This window comes from Carcharhinus amblyrhynchos, chromosome 10 (assembly GCF_965287045.1).
Source record: "Carcharhinus amblyrhynchos chromosome 10, sCarAmb.v2.hapA, whole genome shotgun sequence".
NCBI lineage: Eukaryota > Metazoa > Chordata > Chondrichthyes > Carcharhiniformes > Carcharhinidae > Carcharhinus > Carcharhinus amblyrhynchos.
The window spans coordinates 73,878,937-73,890,948 of NC_137333.1; the positions used below are offsets into that span (position 1 = coordinate 73,878,937).

Genomic DNA, 12,012 nt, shown 5'->3' on the forward strand with positions numbered 1-12,012 from the left:
ATAATAATGCATAACTTTGCATGCAACATCAAGTTTATTTTCTATGTCTAATTGTGAATACATTCTGGCGCTATTCCTTCTCACTCAAACTCAACTCTCCCATTTACATCCCCTTGACTTTGGTATCACAAATGACCTTGTCACCAAACATCAGTCTTTGACAGAAATTCTGGCCTCTCTAATCTTCAGAAATTACATCTTTCTCACTGAAACTTTTATCATATGCTTTTACTTCATATAAAATGACTTCCTAGCACCCTTTACGACCCCAGACTCTTTCTCTTCTTATCCACTGGGCCTAATGGCAGCCTTTATCAAGTTATTCATCAGCAACTCAACTTTGCTCTTGATGCTCCTTTGTCTGCCAGAACCCTTAAGTTTCCAATCTCTCCCTCTAACTGAAATAACGTCTATCTATTCAAATCTAAAGCCCACAAGTTGAAGCATATGTGGTGCATTGGAAGCTGACCTTCCAATCCTGTTCATCTAAAAATTTCTCTTACAACCAAATGATATAATTTTGTTCAAATTACTCTGGAAAGAAAAGTATTTTTAAATCCTCATCTCCACTACTGCCTTCTCAGAGCTTCATTCCTTTTCCCGCCACTTATCTGTTTCTGCAAGGAAATCATGGATTACTTAATCTTCAAAATAATTTGCCAATTGCTGTTCATCTATCTTTCTAAACCACTTTTAAACATATTTCACAACATTCTGTAGCTTTGGCCCTCCAACTTCTGCTTCCTTGCCTCCACCCACTGCTCACTTTATCCATTCCCTACCCTGCCAACTCAATTATCAACTATCCATCTTAACCCAGTGATCATCTATATAATTACTCACTCTCCTCAGGCATTGCTTTACACATTCAACATTTTGGTGATCAACACAGACCTTAAAATGTCCAACTTTGGCACAGTCAAATTTTGCAGCTCTTGTCCCTTCTCCAATCTACCCAAAGTTTTAAAATGTATTGCTATCACAACTCCATAGCCACCTCTCTCATCATCACATCTGAACTCTTTCACCTGTTTTGGCTTAAAACAACACCGACACCACATTGCTCCAACAGACTGACAATGTTCTATGGGGCCTTCCTTTCTGCCGTCTTCCACATCCTTCTGCATATTCAACTGCTGCAGCATTGGACTCTTAAAATTCCACTCCTACCTGCTATGCTGAAGTATATCACTTGCAAATGGCTTTGCCCCTCTCGCATTCAGACTCATCTCCAGAGTATTCCAAGGTTTTATTTTCAGCCCATTCCTATTCTCATCAATGTTGCCCCACAACATATCGCAAGCATATAGTTGTCTTCATATGTGTACCATTAATATCCAGCTTTGCGTCTTCATTGTTGATCTCAATTTCACAACTGTCACTGTGCTGTTCAACTGCTTGTCCACAATATCACACTAGAATTTGGTTCTGATGTGACCAAAGATACCTTGTTCAGTTTCCATGTAAAAGTCTATATCATAGTTCCTTGTCTACAATCAAACTCAACCAGGCATCACAAAATCTGGATCTCTCCTCAATGCTAGACTTCAGCTCTGAAACTCTGTATCCGGTCCACCATCAAAAAAAACCCTACCATGAACCAAGATCTGTTGACACAATTTTTTGTATGAGGAAGGAGAGAATGTGTTACAGTCAGAATATATAATTTACTCAAACATAATCAAAATATTTGACTGCAAACCTTTTTGTGGGCTACTCGAGTGGATTTTAAACTTCCTGAGATGATTTAGGCAGCCTACTGCCCATTGCAAGTGACTCATTCTCATGGTGCCACTCCATCAATTCCCTTCCCTTAATTTCACAATCTTTATTGTGATTATGCAACTGTCTGATATAGCTTCCAAATGAGCATGAACGAAAATTTGTTGCAGTTCAACAGTGGAGCAATCAAAGCCACACTGGGGGATGCAATGGCCTAGTGCTATCATTAAACTATTAACCCAGAAACTCAGCCAATGTTCTAGGAAGCCAGGTACAAATCCCACCACAGCAGATGGTGGAATTTGAAATCAATTTTAAAAATCTAGAATTAAGAATTTACTGATGACCATGAAACCATTGCTGATTGTTGGAAAAACCCAGTTGATTCACTAATGTCTTTCAGGGAAGGAAATCTGCTGTCCTTAGCCAGTCTGGCCTCCATGCAACTCCAGAGTTACAGTAATGTGGTTGAGTCTCAACAAGGGATGGACAATAAATGCTGGCCAGCCATTGGTGTCCATGTCCCACAAATGAATAAAGATTGGTTTTGATGTAAACTTCCACACACGAGTTCTTGATCCACTTGCTAATTCTCTTCACAAAGTCACCCAGACAGTTCTCTTTCCCTAAAACAGGCACCAGGGATTTTTTCCACTACTTGTTTACTCTCATTCCTGAATGAAGGTTAACAGGAGTGAGAGTGGTATGTATGGAAATGAAGCAGCTTGGCCAAGACATGCTTCACTACCATAAATGACGAATGCTGCCACAAATGGCAACCAGTCTTGATTCAGGTACGAAGAACAAAGAAAATTACAGCACAGGAACAGGTCCTTCGGCCAAGCCTGCACCGACCATGCTGCCCGACTGAACTAAAACCCCCTATCCTCCTGGGGACCATATTCCGCTATTCCCATCCTATTCAAGTATTTGTCAAGCCGCCCCTTAACAGTCACTATTGTATCTGCTTTCCACAGCAGCAAGTTTCAGGCACCCACCACACAAAAAAAAAACCTGCCTTATACATCTCCTTCAACCTTACCCCTCGTACTTTAAACCTATGCCCCCTAGTAATTGACTCTTCCAGCCAGTGAAAAAGCTTCTGACTATCTAGTCTGTCCATGCCCCTCATAATCCTGTAGACTTCTCAGGTCACCCCTCAACCTCTTTCGTTCCAGTGAGGACAAGTCAGGTTTCTCCAAACTCTCCTTGTAGCTAATGCCCTCCAAACCAGACAACATCCTTGTAAGTCTTTCCTGTCACCCTCTCCAAAGCCTCCACATCCTTCTGGTAGTGTGGCAACCAGAATTGAACACTATGTTCCAAGTGCTGCCTACCTAAGGTTCTATAAAGCTGCAACATGACTTGCCAATTTTTAAACTCAGTGCCCCGGCCAATGAAGGCGAGCGTATGTCTTCTTGACTACCTTCGCCACCTGCATTGCCACTTTCAGTGATGTGTGCATCTGTACACCCAGATCCCTCTGCCTATCAATACACTTAAAGATTCTGCCATTTACTGTATATTTCCTATCTATATTAGCCTGTCCAAAATGCATTACCTCACATTTGTCCGGATTAAACTCCAATTTATATTCTGCTGTATCCTCTGATGGTCCTCTTCGCTATCCACAAATCCACCAACCTTTGAATCATCCGCAAAGTTACTAATCAAACCAGTTACATTTAAGAAAGCACATTACACAATCCAGATATATTCACAGCAATGTAAATGCATGATTAAAGGCAAACACTCTTAAGAAACCAAAATATGACTAGTCCAGGAATGATCTTAAATATATTGAGGTAATAATACAAAATTATATTTCCACAGTTAAAAGTCTTTCGCAGTTACAGTTTTTAGTTTAAGAGGAATCAGCTTGAAGCACACCTTTGCATCATGTACTATGTTGCATACTTATGATCTGAATTGGTTAACATGTCCTTGAGTGCCTGCTCCATATCTACTTGGAATATTAATCAATCCAGTTCTGAATCCGAGTCATTCCCTGCCCAGGTCCTCTGATGTCCTAATTAGAAGTGCCTCCATATCTAACAGCCCCACAATTGAGCCCTAAGCCAAAAGGTCTAGTTGATGGAGCAGTTGGTAGGATGACTGGGTTGATGTTTTTATCTGGCATGTTGAAGGAAAATTCAGGAGGACTGGTTGGTTTTGCTGGGGTAGAGGTGATAGGGTTCATTTCATCCAAGGATTTGACAGCTAAAACTGTTGGGACATTACTGTGATCTAAGGGATTCAATATGTTGCTCAGAATTGAACCAGTAACCAGTGATGGCCTAACCCAATCGTCTTTAAAAATCTGAACAGCTAAAGTTTTAATAAGTGTGGAAAGGCAATTGGTCATGTGTGCCAGCACCAACTGTTCATTTGCACCTCTCTTGATCCGCACACGTACAGAACCAGCCAGAGTTCCAAATCCAAGGTCCAAAAATGTTCATTCCTCACTTCAAGAACACCACTGTATAAAAACTATCCCCATATTCACCTGACACTTCATCTGGGAAACTTTCAGAAGTACGACACATGACAGATTTTTTTTCCCCTCTACTAACCCCAAGGACACCAAGGCCAAAGACAATGTCCCAGTAGCAACTCCAGATGAGAAATTTAACTCAGCACAGACATTTATTGCTATGTGCAGTATAGCTCCATATTGGAATGATGATTTTAAAAAACAGTTTCACTACAATTAATCACATCTGATCAAGGGTGATTGAATAATCCACATTGGAAAAAGTTTATAAGTACAAAAAATTACTGCCTTGATAAATAGCTGTGAGCTTTAAACATTTCAAGGGTATATTTCAATGTTGGTTTTGAAGTCACTTCCAATTATTTGAGGACAAGTATTTTTGTGAAAAAAATGCACTTCACACTTTAATAAAATCTTACTGGGTGCAAACTATTTCATCACAATACAATGCACTTTAGTGACTCACTAGCCTTACAATTACACAGCCATCTCTCAAAGTAAACTGATGCCAACACATTTATCAAGTTCACCATTTATTCACATTTAAACGAGCACTTCAATGAAAGGAAGCAACTTGGTAAATTTTAACAATAAATACATAAAAAGGCATTTGATGCTTATCATAAGCCTGACAGAAACTTAGAATTAGATTGAATAGAAGCTGCTACAAACTAACCCAGATAATCTTTTGTCCTGATATTTATGTTTTAAAAATTACCAATCAAAAAGAATCCTAAAATTTCAAGTTATTCTATACAATGGGTGTAACTTTTCCATTTTCAGGGTACAAGTCCAAATCAGTGCAAAAACTAGAATGTTTCCCACTGATACGCTCAGCATCCGTCGGGTGGGATTCACCCACCTGCAAGATGCAAATGAGCCCATGCCCCAAAACCCACCAGTACCAATCTCTGTGGTCGGAGAAGAGCCTCTCTACTCCCAGAAAATGAAATAGTGAACTTCCCTCATCCCCTGCTGACCAAGGGAGCACCACCAACCCTTCAACAAAGAGGGACATCCCCCCCACATCAGGCAAGAGGGTGGCCCGACCCAACACCACACTACCCCCTCAAAGCCCCACTCAGGCCCACCTTCAGGCAATGCACCTTGGCAGTGCAAATGGTGCACTGCCCTCCGGCATTGACATCCTGGTGCCTTGGGCACCAAGGGTCAAGGAGCTATATCCAGTAACCATTTTCCCTTCTGCTGCTACTTGGCTGTAGTGTAGAGGAAGGGTATCTCATGGGTCTTGAGCATTGAGTGGGGTCAACTGGGGGCAGAGGTCTGACCTTGCCACTTGCCCCAGGATGGGGGCCTAGTTGCCAGATGACCCTTTCTAGCACAAGCAGATGTGAAAATCACCCCTAACATTTTGACTTCAGGCAGCTTTATGACCAACGTCTTCATTCCTGCCTGACTGCTGTGAAAATTTTGAAGTGGCTTGATCATTTTAATCTCCATGTTTCCTTGACAGCTGGCAGGCTTTTAAATCACAGCGGCACTCCATTTTGCAGCAGGGATTTCCCCTTCCGCTTGTCAGAAGCTGCAGGTATGAGCACAGCCCTTTGAAATTCTCTGACAGAGGTGTCAGTGGCATTGGGGGGGGGTCCATTTTCGACAGGTGTGCATTCAGCTTCAGTGTATTCATAGAACTTTGGTTTGAAATCTCTTTACCTTCCAAGAAAGTGGAAATGTCAGAAACCCTCCATTTTACATTGAAAACTTTAGATCTCTGTCAACATGCTTTCAAACAGATGACACTGACATCTTAATGAATTTCTACTCCACCTCCAGTCAGCTGCATTTATTTACATTTTCCTTCAGGCTTGAAGGAAAGCATCTGAAGCTTTCCACTGTACTTAATCATAGAATGTGGTTTCACTTCCTCTTTTGCAGATGAGAAAGAAATTGAGACAGAGAAAAAGAGAGAGAGACAGAGAAAAAGAGAGACAGAGAAAAAGAGAGAGAGAGAGAGAGGCAGAGACAGAGACAAAGAGAGAGAGACAGAGACAGAGACAAAGAGAGAGAGAGACAGAGACAGAGACAAAGAGAGAGAGAGAGAGAGAGAGACAAAGAGAGAGAGAGAGAGACAGAGACAAAGAGAGAGAGAGACAGAGACAAAGAGAGAGAGAGAGAGACAGAGACAAAGAGAGAGAGAGAGAGACAGACAGAGACAAAGAGAGAGAGAGAGAGAGACAGAGACAAAGAGAGAGAGAGAGAGAGAGAGACAGAGACAAAGAGAGAGAGAGAGAGAGAGAGAGACAGAGACAAAGAGAGAGAGAGACAGAGACAGAGACAAAGAGAGAGAGAGACAGAGACAGAGACAAAGAGAGAGAGAGAGAGAGACAGAGACAAAGAGAGAGAGAGAGACAGAGACAAAGAGAGAGAGAGAGAGACACAGAGACAAAGAGAGAGAGAGAGACACAGAGACAAAGAGAGAGAGAGAGACACACAGAGACAAAGAGAGAGAGAGACACACAGAGACAAAGAGAGAGAGAGAGACACACAGAGACAAAGAGAGAGAGAGAGAGACACAGAGACAAAGAGAGAGAGAGAGAGAGAGACACAGAGACAAAGAGAGAGAGAGAGAGACACAGAGACAAAGAGAGAGAGAGACACAGAGACAAAGAGAGAGAGAGACAGAGACAGAGAAAAAGAGAGAGAGAGAGACAGAGAAAAAAAACAGAGGAGAGAAAAATAGAAAGAAATTGAGAGGGAGAGAGAGAGGCTAAGTTTCCCATCTGATCAGGGTACCCTATTCTCTATGGAATATCAGGTCATGCCAGAGTGATGGCACAAACCACACACCTAGATTCTTTGTGCACAGAGCCCCAGAAAATTTGGAGAGAAATCAGCCATGCAGCTGGAAAACTACATGTCGGTTTTCCCACTGAAACTAACACACTGACAAAAGATGATATGATTCTGCCCTACATTTCAGACAGAGTATCACTGGCCACTACAATTCTCTTGGCCTTTCAACCTAGAGAAGGGGTAACAGAAATATCAGACAGTGTGCTTATTTCTCATTTTCAATTAATGATTCATACGTATAGTGGCTATGTGGATGGAAAATAAGATTGGAATGGAGTGCCATTCCACATAAATATTCTGTAAATTCTGTGCAAACTGACGAAATGTGACCATTAGCACAGGTACCAGAGAATCATCAGCCCCGAGGAACAATTTGCTAGCGTAAGAGGAAAAGTGAGCGCTACCTGCAGAGAACTAAAGATGAATGACATCATAAGCAGGAAATATATTTTGTGATATTAATACCTTTTGTCAGCAAATGTTATTTAACATAAGCTACAGTTTAGCCTAGCCTATCAAACCTCAGTCATCTTGCTCGTATTTATTAGCTTCTGGTGTGCACTGGCTGAATTTTACAGATCTGGAATTTCTAAAGGAATTATTATTTGCATCAATGCCTCATTGACGGATAAATACTAAATCAGCAATCTAGTGGCAGCAATTTGCATCTAGAAATTAGTTGATTTAAAAGTCATATGCTCTCAACTCAGTTTCTCCGCCATAAGCAACTCAAAGACTAAAAACTGCACGATTCCTTTGTGATGTGCTGATAAATAAGAGAAGAAATTTACAATTTGACAATCCCTTTTTATAAAGTACTACTTGAGCTCAACTTTGTTTTTTTTAAAAAATGCAGGCATAATTATTAACAGTTAGAAGTCAGCCATGAGTTTAGTCAAAGTAAAGGTAAGTATGCTATATGCAGCAGTATTCTTCATGTATTTTCCCCCACCCCTATGTCAGCTACTAGACTACATGAAAAGGATCAAGGAATAGACTTGTATAACTAAGTTTGCAGGCGACAATAAGTCAGGAGGCACAATAAACTGTTTAGGTTAGAAGTTAACAAAGAAACATGAACAGATTAAACAAGTGAGCAAAACTGTGGTCATTAGCATCCAGTTAGGGAGGAATGAGATCATCTAACTTTTGGGGGGAAAAAAGGATTGAACTTGTATAGTGTCTTTCAAAATCGCAAGACATCCCAAAATGTTTCATAATTAAGAACTTCTGAAAAATACCCCTTTAAGTCTACCTGAGGGGGCAGATAGGGCCTCTGTTTAACATTACATTTGAAAAAAAGGAATGCTGAACTCCCTCAGTATTGTTCTAGTGTTCTAACCTAAATAATGTTCTCAAGTCCTGAGTGAGACTTAAAATCCGCAACCTTTTAAAGAGACATGGGTGCTACCATAGCAGATACACTGAATCCATGAACAAGACAGCAGAATATTTCCTCAAATGACAAGAAGTCAGGAACTGAGGATCAGCAAATGGCTTTAGGTGTCTAACCATACTAATAACTAAAAATGAGTGCACAGGTGCAAAAATTTATTAGATAAGCTCGTGGAATGTTGGCCTTTATATCGAGGTTGAAAAACAAAAGAAGGTATGTTTTATTTGTTTAAAGCCTTAATTAGACCATATCTCAAGTAGTGCTTGAGGAATAATCTTAATTATTTAAAATGATAAAGAAGTTCAATGGGCTAGATTGGAGAAATTATTTCCTCTGGTGATGGACTCAAGAACATGGATAATAATCTTCAAAGTAAAGCCAGGCCATTCAGGAATGAAAATTAGGAAGCACTTTTATCACAAAGGAAACACTTTCTCAAAAGGCTGTAGATGCTGGGTTGATTGAAATTTTCAAGACCGAGATAGATTTTTGTAAATTTGGCAAGAGCATAAAGGAATATGGAGAATAGTCAGGTAGCTGTGTTAAAGATTAGCTATTATGTGACTGATTGGCAGACAGCGCTAGATAGGCTTAATGGCTAACTTCTGTTCTCATGTTCCCATATTATAATAGCCAGTTTCAAGGGACCCATTTAGACTGCGTACGGAATAGAATACCCAATTTTAAGTTAATCATATGCTTGGTATACCCTGCAATTCCCATGAAGTTCAGCCTCCCCCGAAAAGCTGTCAATTTCTGTCACAGCTCGTACCCAAATTCCAAGCTCTGAGCAGCAATAAAATAATTAAAGTAGCGGATCTCAAATTATTGCAGATTTATCAGTTCATTCTTGTGCAGATGTGCAGCGTCAGCACTGTTCAGATGCACAACACATTGGTTTTAAAATAAGCTGAACTGCACCCAATTCTGATCAACTCAGGTGGGTTTTGATTCTTTGGACTTTTGCAACTCAAAAAAAAGGTTTACACACTCAGCCGTACCTAGGCATTTTGTAGATATTTTGAGATTTCACTGCACAGCTTGACAATTTATCAAAAATCAAAGATGCCAAATATGACTGAAGAAAGGTTCGGGAGTAGAGGCAGATGTTTTCAAATGTAAGAAAAACTTAAATGAGAATGCAACATCACCGGAGGGGGTTAGACCGGAGATGACGGGGTTAGACTATGAAGAGAGACTAAATAGACTGGGTCTGTACTCGCTGGAGTTTAGAAGGATGAGGGGGGATCTTACAGAGACATATAAGAGAATGAAAGGGATGGATAGGGTAGAGGTCGAGAGATTCTTCCTGCTCAGAAAGGACAGCAGGACTAGAGGGCACAGCCTCAAGATTTTGGGGTGGGGGGGGCAGTTTAGATTGGAGTTGAGGAGGAACTTCTTCACTCAAAGGGTGGTGAATCTCTGGAATTCTCTGCCCGTTGAAGTGGTGGAGGCTACCTCGCTAAATATATTTAAGACGCGGGTAGATAGGTTTTTGACAGACAAGGGAATTAAGGGTTATGGGGAGAAAGCGGAAAAATGGAACTGATCCACTTCAGATCAGCCATGATCTTATTGAATGGCGGGGCAGGCTCCTGCTCCTATTTCTTATGTTTTTATGTTCTTATCACAAATGAAAATCAAAATTTCTTCAAATTTGCAGCTCACCCTTAAGCATGATTTTTTTTCTAACAAATGCAATGACCATCTTTGGCTTAGAGGGATATAATTGGGCAAGGTCATGCAGCTTTAATACATATCATCTACATGTGTGTTACAAGACATGCCAGGGTTAAATTCCAGTGAACTGTAGTGTACATTTCTCACTGAAGTTTTCCCCAAAGTCACAGACCATTTAAGCCAGTGAACCCTTAAGGGTACTGATAGGCAAAGGGACACAGGTCACCGAAAGTGGCAATGCAGGCGTAGAAAGTAGTCAAGAAGGCATTCATCGGCCAGGTACTGAGTTTAAAAATTGGCAAGTCATGTTGCAGCTTTATAGAACCTTAGGCCGCACTTGGAATATAGTGTTCAATTCTGGTCACCACATTACGAAAAAGATGTGGAGGCTTCGGAGAGGGTACAGAAAAGATTTCAGGATATCGCCTGGTATGCAGGGCATTAGCTATGAGAAGAAGTTGGAGAAACTTGGTTTGCTCTCACTGGAGCGACGGAGGTTGAGGGGAGACCTGATAGAAATTTACAAGATTATGAGAGGCATGGACCTAGTGGATAGTCAGAAGCTTTTTCAAAGGGTGGAAGAGTCAATTACTAGGGGGCATAGGTTTAAAAGGAAATGTACAAGGCAGATTTTTTTTTATATACACAGAGTAGTAGGTGCCCGGAACTTGTTGCCAGGGGAGGTAGTGGAAGCAGATATGGTAATGACTTTTAAGGAGCATCTTGACAAGTGCATGAATAGGATGGGAATAGAGGGATATGGTCCCCGGAAGGGTAGGGGGTTTTAGTTAAGTCAGCAGCATGGTTGGTGCAAGCTCGGAGGGCCAAACAGCCTATTCCTGCACTGTAATTTTCTTTGTTCTAACCCAGTAGAACATTAGACAGCCTCACAGCTGGGTATTCAGGTAATGGTCTTTCATCCACCAGCTACTAAGAGCATCTCTATGCAGCAGTAGGTGATCAAGAGAACACTTGATATTCACACCTATTCTGCACCGAGAAAAAACTTTACATTGCATTATAACATTATAAAAGCTCAGACACACTGCATCAATTTTGATAAACATTCTAGGAGGAAAAACCCATAAAGCCATTCACTTCCCTTTATATTGGCCAATTTAAAGGGGACTTCAAAAAGCCAGCAAATAATCTCAAAAACAGCTTAAGCACAATTAAAGCTGGAATTCTCCAACCTCGCCTGCAACTTGAATTCTTTAGTCTTGTTGCAAAGAATGGAGTCTTGGCTGAGCAACACTCTCCATTCTCGCTGGCAGCAGTTTGCGAGGTCAGAGAATCCCGCCCAAGTGTTTGTGCAAATAAAAGTAAATTGCAACTATCTGTAACTAAAAATGGATTGAAATATCAGGTTTTTATGTAAAGTAATGAAATTGTGCTCATGAAATGTATAACGACATGAATGGAGGTTAAAAAATGAGCAAAAGCCACCAACTGCTGAGGGCATTAAGCAACTCTGATAGATACCAGGTTTAATTAAAAGATAAAACTCATACCCTTCAATACAATTAGTAACAACATTAATTAAATAACGTAGAACTGAATGTGTTCTGGAACTTGGTCAGTGCAAGCTTATTTTAGATTATGTGGAATACCTAACCAGATTAACTCTTTAAATGTAATTGCCCAGACTTTTTTTTAAAACGTAAAAGGGTGGTTAATTCAAACAAATTTATCTATTTTCATTTTCACTTTTCCTTTCAAAGGTATTTTTCCCAAGTACATTTTTAATACTGATTCCTGATGTGGGAGATCCTGAACTGGTTCGGCTTTGACCCTGAAGGCCATCTGTAGATCACTATTGATCACTAATGAACCAGAACATGGTTTCCAGAAATCCCACACAATTTGCATTGCCCTTTAGAAACAATATACACTGAAAATAGAAAAT

The 12,012-nt window shown here is 40.5% G+C and overlaps 1 protein-coding gene and 1 pseudogene across 7 annotated transcripts in view; both read right to left on the reverse strand.

The window, feature by feature from the left end:
* LOC145349065 (spermatogenesis-associated protein 13-like) overlaps positions 1-12,012 on the reverse strand; it is a 288,754-nt gene that overhangs the window by 154,149 nt on the left and 122,593 nt on the right. The gene's annotated exons all lie outside the window — the stretch shown is intronic.
* LOC145349470 (zinc transporter 6 pseudogene) lies at positions 3,640-5,677 on the reverse strand (annotated as a pseudogene).